The following is a 7,335-nucleotide window of genomic DNA, read 5'->3' on the forward strand; positions in this document are numbered from 1 at the left end:
AGCCCAGGTGCATCTACGAGAATAGCTCAGTCTCTTTACATATTATTTGTTAGGGAAGAAATATAAATATATATATATATAGACATTATATTGTAACTGTAAAAAAAATACAGTCTTAAAAAACTATGCCAACAAATGCCTTGTACTATACGGCACTGCCGATGTTAGATTATTTTGCAAAACCTTTGTCACTGTAACTTTCTGAATTGACACACAGTTGGAAATGTGAATTTCACAATGTTTATGTTGTCTGACATTATTTATTTGCAGTTCATGCAGTGTTTCTGATGTAATTACTTTTTCTAAAAAAAAAACTAAAAAAACAGTTTATGTTTCCTTGTGCGCGCTCTCTCTCTCTTTTTTTTATTCCACCGATCTTGTTTCTATTTATAAATGTAATTTCAGTGGGCAGTAAAAACAAGAAGTGTCTTAAACGTTTTAAATGGAGAAATGTGCTTTAAAGGTTGCCTATAAAAAGTGCTGTATGTCAAGCAACTCATGCTACAAGCTTCACAATTAATGTTGTATGCAATTTTTACTATCATGCAAATAAGCTTAGGTAAAATGACTAACCTATAGAACACCTTAGAAAGAAAAACATATGCAATCTGTGTGAAAATCGATGTCTGCGATGTGTCTTCCTTTGGTTAAGAATCCAATTCAAAAAGCTACTCCTGTATAAATATTCTGTAAAAAAGTGTTTCTTTTTTATGAGTTCATTTCAATGAGAACACCAGTTATTTTGTTACGACTGACTGTTTTATAAGTGTTTCTCGGTTCCTTTCGGCAGAAATGTTCTAACTAGAAGTGGTTATTGATTGTTAATTACACAATTAAACTGTTTGTATTGTACCACAGATTTCTTGGCATTAACTTGACCAGGCTCTTTTGACACCAGAGGTGTGTTTGTCTCCTCTGGAAACAGGAGAGGAAACAATGTGAAATGGTTGTTTTTTTTTTTTTTGGTTTTTCTTGGTTTTCTTTTTGCTTTTTTCTTTCAAGTTCTGCTAAGAAAGAGCAACTCCAGTTACTGACTCATTCCGCTGCGATCACTGAACCCATGTCACTTGTAATATCTGTAAATATCACATCTTATGAATCATTAATTGTTTAATATTGTAAATATATTTGAAGTTTGTGCAAAAGCTCACCGTACAAAGCTGAATCGCCATTCTGTCGTGCCTCTTCCTCCCAAACCGACTGTACCGGGGCTCTTCTGCTGCATCTCCACTTCTACATGCTGAGTGTATGTGAACCACCTTTGAAATCTAAAATAAATAAATGTTAGGTGTGAACACCTGTAATAGCAAAGCCCTCTGCAGGAAGTTCGGCTATAAAACAGCGCAGGTGTCCTGACCTTGCCGTAAACCCCAGGCGGGGCCAGGTGTCTACACCTTTAGGAAATTACCCCCACCCGTTCACACCCTGAGATGTGTGCCAGCCTGTCTGGGCCAGCGTTCCCTTTGTGTTGTGCTGTTTTTATCCCATAAATATAGAAAGAAATCCACAGTGCAATGTTGTGTACGTTCACGGGAAAAGAACAATCAAACGAAACAGACATATAGAAGTGTCAGATGCTCTCAAGAGGACATCCTTTTGTCAGAGGTGATCAGAGGGTACACGATACGTGTTAAGAGGTGATAAAAAAACATTACCGCATGTCACAGAGCAAAGAGGCGCCATTATGCTTCATTATTTCTCCATTTTGACATTACAAATGGCTTACTCACTGACAAACAGAGGTGAAGGCACCAACAAACAGGAACTCTAGCGTAATACTCCTCCTCATTATCACTGTTTTCATAAGGATCAGCTATATTTGCCGCACGCTTACAAAAGGTTTTTCTACACAGATGGCTAATACTTTGCTCTAACAGTGGTTCAAGACTTGATTTCTGATGTTTTCTGGAAAAGTTCAGCTATAAAGTGAAATATCCTACAGAGGGGTTATCCGGTGTTCTCCAGCAGCTGTAAAAAAAAGTCTTCGGCAAACATGGTGTTATTTCAGGGGATCGTGAGATGAGGAGGTTTGCCATGACAAGAAAGAGCCAGTTCTGTTTCACCATGGGTGGGTATCATGGGTGATTGCTCAGAGAAGACTGGCAAGCACCGAACAGGTTTGATACTCCATCTCCATTAGGCTGTTCGCTGGCTCTCCACGGCACCAAACACACTTCAAAGACTTTCCCTGATGTCAAAATAGAAATCATAATTACGACAAGAATGGTGACTGATGAATCACTGACTCCGTTACCCCCGGGCGCCTCATGCTGTTGCTTATTTAGAAAAAAATTAGCAGGCTACACAAATTTACCAGAAAGCATGTAGATGACGCCACATCATACTGTGGTATGCCGCCGGTGGAGAAAGAAGCCCAGCAGATACAGTGTCTTCTTGTGATATTTGTAGAAATCCTCAGCGTCAGAGCAAATAAACAGCTTCCACATAAAGACGTGGCTGGCAGACGGTGGGCTGGAGAGGCTGAGGTCAAAATGCCAAACAAAGTTTATTTTTAACTAAATTCACAGGTATGTATATTTGGATGTCACAGGAGGTATCCAACTTTAAGCGGAGATATCATGTCACATATAAAGTGATATTTTACCTGCAGGTCATAGGAGCTTAATGGAGTTGGTGTAGAGCTTTGCCTTACATTTACACAGGCCAGGCATGGAAGTTCAGCAATAATGCAACATACACAAAAAAGTCTGTTTTTTAATTGCGTGTCAGTTTTACATTCATAAATATATGATATATATATTTTTTTTATTACATATATTTTTGACTGACAACTATTCATCTCAATTAGGTTTAGTACTTTATGTTGAAATTATGTTATCCAAATGAATGGAAGATGCACATACACTTTTAATATTTGGTCCAAATGTGTTTTAATATATACAAAAGCCTGTGATGTAACAAAAAAAAGGACATTGTCAAAGTTGATAAAGATTTTTAAAAAGCTGCACTTAATATTCTTTACAAATGTGTCATCTTAATGTAGTATCTTCTTTTTAGCATGTTTTCAGAGTTAAATTATTTTCTGTCTGATAACTAAATATGTCAGTGCTGTGCTGTAAAAAGTACCTTCTGTGCTCCGTCAAAGAGAAGCTCCTGAGTGAGGCCTTTAATTCCAACTGCCAACATGTCAGATTGTCGTGCTGGACAGCTTCCAGGTTTGTGGTGAAAAGTGTTTAAGTACAGTATTTTAAAACATTGTACACAGCTACACTCCACCAGCGCACAAATTGAAAAAAAAAAAAAGACAAATGGTGGACAGAAACAGAACTGAAGTGACAATTTAAAATCAAACATCCCTGATGAAAAACCTACAGTAGGAGTATGTTATCCCACTAATGTGTATTTTATATTTCTGGGCTGCACAGCTGCACGATGGACACATTCAAAGAACGTATACATGCTCCACTGAACACAACCCCCCAGGGTACATGCAAAGATGTCAATCAACAATGAACATTAACACTTCACAGGCGATTTGAAGGAAGCAGGAGTTTGAGCTTTCTGAATGCAGATTTGAGGGGATGCATCATATTTTGCGTGTGTGTGTGAGTGTTTTTTTTTCCACTTTGTGTTATCATAACAGACACTTAGCAACTCTGAAAAAAGAGCTCTGAAAGTGTCTCAGTGTTGGGTAAACCAGGGGATGGGCTCACGGCTTGGCCCGGTCTCTCACAGGCTCTGTTAATTGTTCACGTGATATTTGATCCAGTGTTTGTACTCATCAGACTAATAGTCGACGTTCAGCAGTTAGAGAGAAATTCTGAGAATTTTACAGCATCATGAGGTGGTATAATTTTATTTCTTAGTGCTGGGGAGAAATAGGACATCTTACTTGGAAAACAGAGGTTAACATAAGTTTTGTGCAAAGTGGTTGTGACATAGAGCATGACCTTAAAACTTCCATGCAAAGGAAGCATTTTAAACTTCAAACATGGAAGGAAGGTGGACTGTGTACACGATGATATATGACTGATTCAAATAACACTCAAAGATATGCAGTTTTGCATTGCTTCAGACCGTGTGTAGCTTATTGTCAGCTTTTATTATTTATTATTGTCAGATCAATCGTCAAGGACTTTCCAAGTTGCAGCAGAATCCAATTCAATTCAAGTTTTCAATTCAGGCTCATCTATATAGCACCAAATAACAACAGCAGTCTCCTGAGGGTGCTTTGTGTGACAAGGAATAACACAGAGAAAACCCCAACAAGTAAACGACCGCTTCTGAGCAAGCAACAGTGGGAAGTAAAAACTCCCTTTTAACAGGAAGAAGCCTCCAGCAGAGGGAGGGGCAGTCGTATGCTGTGACTGGTTAGGGGCGATGGGAGGAAGACAGAACAAAAAATACACTGTGGAAGAGCCAGAGATTATTAATAACTAATGATTACATACAGAATGGTGTATAAATACATAGAGAATGAAAGAGGTGATTGAAGAAGAAAGACGTCCCCAGCAGCCTAGGCAGCGCAGCTAAAGGAATAATAACGCAGATGTGCCAAAAACTGCATTTCCTTTAGTAAGCTTGTTCCAATGGTGAGTGAATCCTTGCACGGCTTCATAACAACTCCAAGTGGGGTGATTAAAAAAATGATATTAACTCTTCCATTTAAAAACAGGATTTTAGACATGGCCACTTTGACACCTGATCGATCAAATAGGCCTCATCTCTGCTATTTGGAGTCGCTAAACTGGACCTCTCTACTGTGTTTGTGCCTTTTTGAGAATTTTTAAAAATGTAATTATTTTACAGTTAAAATATCTTATTTTGTGATGCCAACAAAGGTCTGTGCTTCAGTTTTGGTGAGTGGCTGTTACTTAGCACTATTTCTTAGCAAATATCTATGACAGTACATTACACTCTTATAGTTTATATGTAGACCTCACTAACCAAGATTAACAGCACTAGCTTGTAACCTCAGTTTTTAATCCAAATATGGTCACTTCTAATAAAAAACAAGATGGTGGTGGCCAATACAAACCAGTCCCTCTTTTGCACATTCTTTATTAGTTACTCGTTTGTTACATGCACTCTGAAAGGGTAGTGTTGTCTGAAATAGAAGCGCTGTGCTGTGCACCATAAATAGCATGCAATATCTGACTGCAATTGCTGTGCTAGCTACTGCACTTTGTGAACAGTTTACCACACATGTAACACATGCAATGTTTGCTCTCACCTGCATGATGAAAAAATCTGCTGCAGTTAGCTAGCTGCCACTGATTTCATCATCATTATCAGTGATAACTGAAATCTTTGCTTGCCTCGATCTTTCAGCTATACAGCCAAAATATTGACTGTTGAAGATGTACAGTGCTCCACACTCAACTTTTTGATATTTGAGTACACCATTCAGATACTCATAGAACACTTTAGTCCTCTACTGGTTTGGGAATTAGCATCAATTAGCATGTTTAGTGCTCTGGTAGGATTAGCTTGAGTCGGTACTATGGGGTTAACATAAACTGTACATAAAAGATGGAAGTAGGCTCTGTGACTGATTTTGGACTCCCGACTTTGCAAGTCTCAACATTAGCATTGTGGCCAGTAGTGGTTTTAGATACGGGCGGCATCACGGGCATCTGCAAAAAAAAAAATTTAAAAAATGCTCGTACTCATGCTGCCCCGACGTCATGCCAGCGCATATTGGGAATGGCATAGGCACCGATCGGTTTTCTATCGCCCGGTGGCGGGGGATTCTCTGACCGGCTGGTGCAGCATCTAATAACCAACTCGCAAAATAAAACAAAATAAAAACAAACCAACAAACACGAAAACACCAGACTTATAATTTGCAACAATGTTTTTTCGAAATTCTATACACGAAAAGTGAGCGCGAGAGCCCTCGGTGCGCCTGCTCGCTGCTGAAGTCAAAGTAAACTTTATTGTCATTTCCGTTACATACAGTCCAGTATATAGAGAGACGAGACGACGAGGCTCCAGTTACAGCAGTGCAAGTAAACAAACAATATATATAAGAAGAGTAAGAAAATAAATTTACATTTTAGGACTTGGGGTAAAGGGATCAATAACAATTTAAAATTTACAGTTTGATGATTTAAAGTCTCACACACAACCCGTCGAAAGGGGAGGGCGGGGGGCGGCTGCTTCCAAATAGAGCACATTTCATTTATAAGGTTGTAAATCCAAGCTTCAAGAAATCTCAGAAATGCACCCTAGACAAAGTGAATCTGTGAACTAAGGTGTAGGTGTGTTAGATCATGTTGTGGTGATCCTTGGGTTGAGGGATGGGTGTTCATACTGGAGTGCAAAATTAAAACCAATGTAAGATGGACAAGAAAAGTTCAAAGCCATCAGTTTAGAAAAAAGAGAAAAGAAGAGGAGGAGAAACGAGTAAAAGATGCAGGTAAGCAGATGTGTGATTGGACAATGGCAGGTCATCCTGAAACAATCAGAATCAGAATACTTTATTAATCCCTAAGGAAATTATGTGGGTTACAGTTGCTCCAAGAAGAAATGGTAAAAATAGTAACAGTAACAGACTAAACTCCAAACAATACATTATGTTACAGATTTTAATATTAATTAGTCATTGTTAATTGTTGATTTGTCCTGTTCTCATTGTATGATGAATTGTGATGGCTGTTTGGTAGCCGTTAGCATACTATGCATACTCTCTCTCTCTTCATATGTGTGTGTGTGTGCAACAGCTTTATGTTAATGTACAATCCTTAATATGTTTTGTCTGTGGCGCCTAACAGGCTAGGACCGCCACTGATTGTGGCCAGGTGTTTAGACAACGGGGTGAAGTGCTATCATCAAGCTATAAGCTAATGCTTGCAAGCAAGGCAAGCCTAGCCAAGCCACCTAGCTCAACACAGCCCCAGTTCATGGTTGTTATAGCGTTTGTGTTTTATTTTTAGTCTTTGGATTTTAAATTCCTGCTTTGATTTCTTTGTTCCAGTATTGTGTGAGTCTTGATGTTATTACTTTGTTCATTTTAGTGATGAGTTTCCATTTTGTGTTTTTGTTTAGGTCTGTTATTATTGTTATCTGTAGCAGTAGCAGCAGTTTATTCCTTAGTCCCTCTGTGTTCTCTTGTTTAGTGTTAACGTTCATGGATATTAGTCTCTTTGTGTTTTTTCCTGTTTTACTTTGAAGGTTAGTTTTCTTTTGTGTTCTGTGGTAGTTTTGCTTCCTCTCTGTCTTCGCTTGATTCCCTGATTGTTTTCATTTGTTGTTGACAGTGTGGCCCTGTGTCTCATTCCCCTCCTGTGTCTAATCCCTAATCAGCCATCTGTGTGTGTATAAATAACCCAATCCTCCCTGTGTACTTTGTCAAGATGTGTCCTGCAGCCC

Source organism: Diplotaxodon limnothrissa, linkage group LG11 (assembly GCF_057381915.1).
Source record: "Diplotaxodon limnothrissa isolate DT_005_m linkage group LG11, D_limnothrissa_male_GT1.1, whole genome shotgun sequence".
NCBI lineage: Eukaryota > Metazoa > Chordata > Actinopteri > Cichliformes > Cichlidae > Diplotaxodon > Diplotaxodon limnothrissa.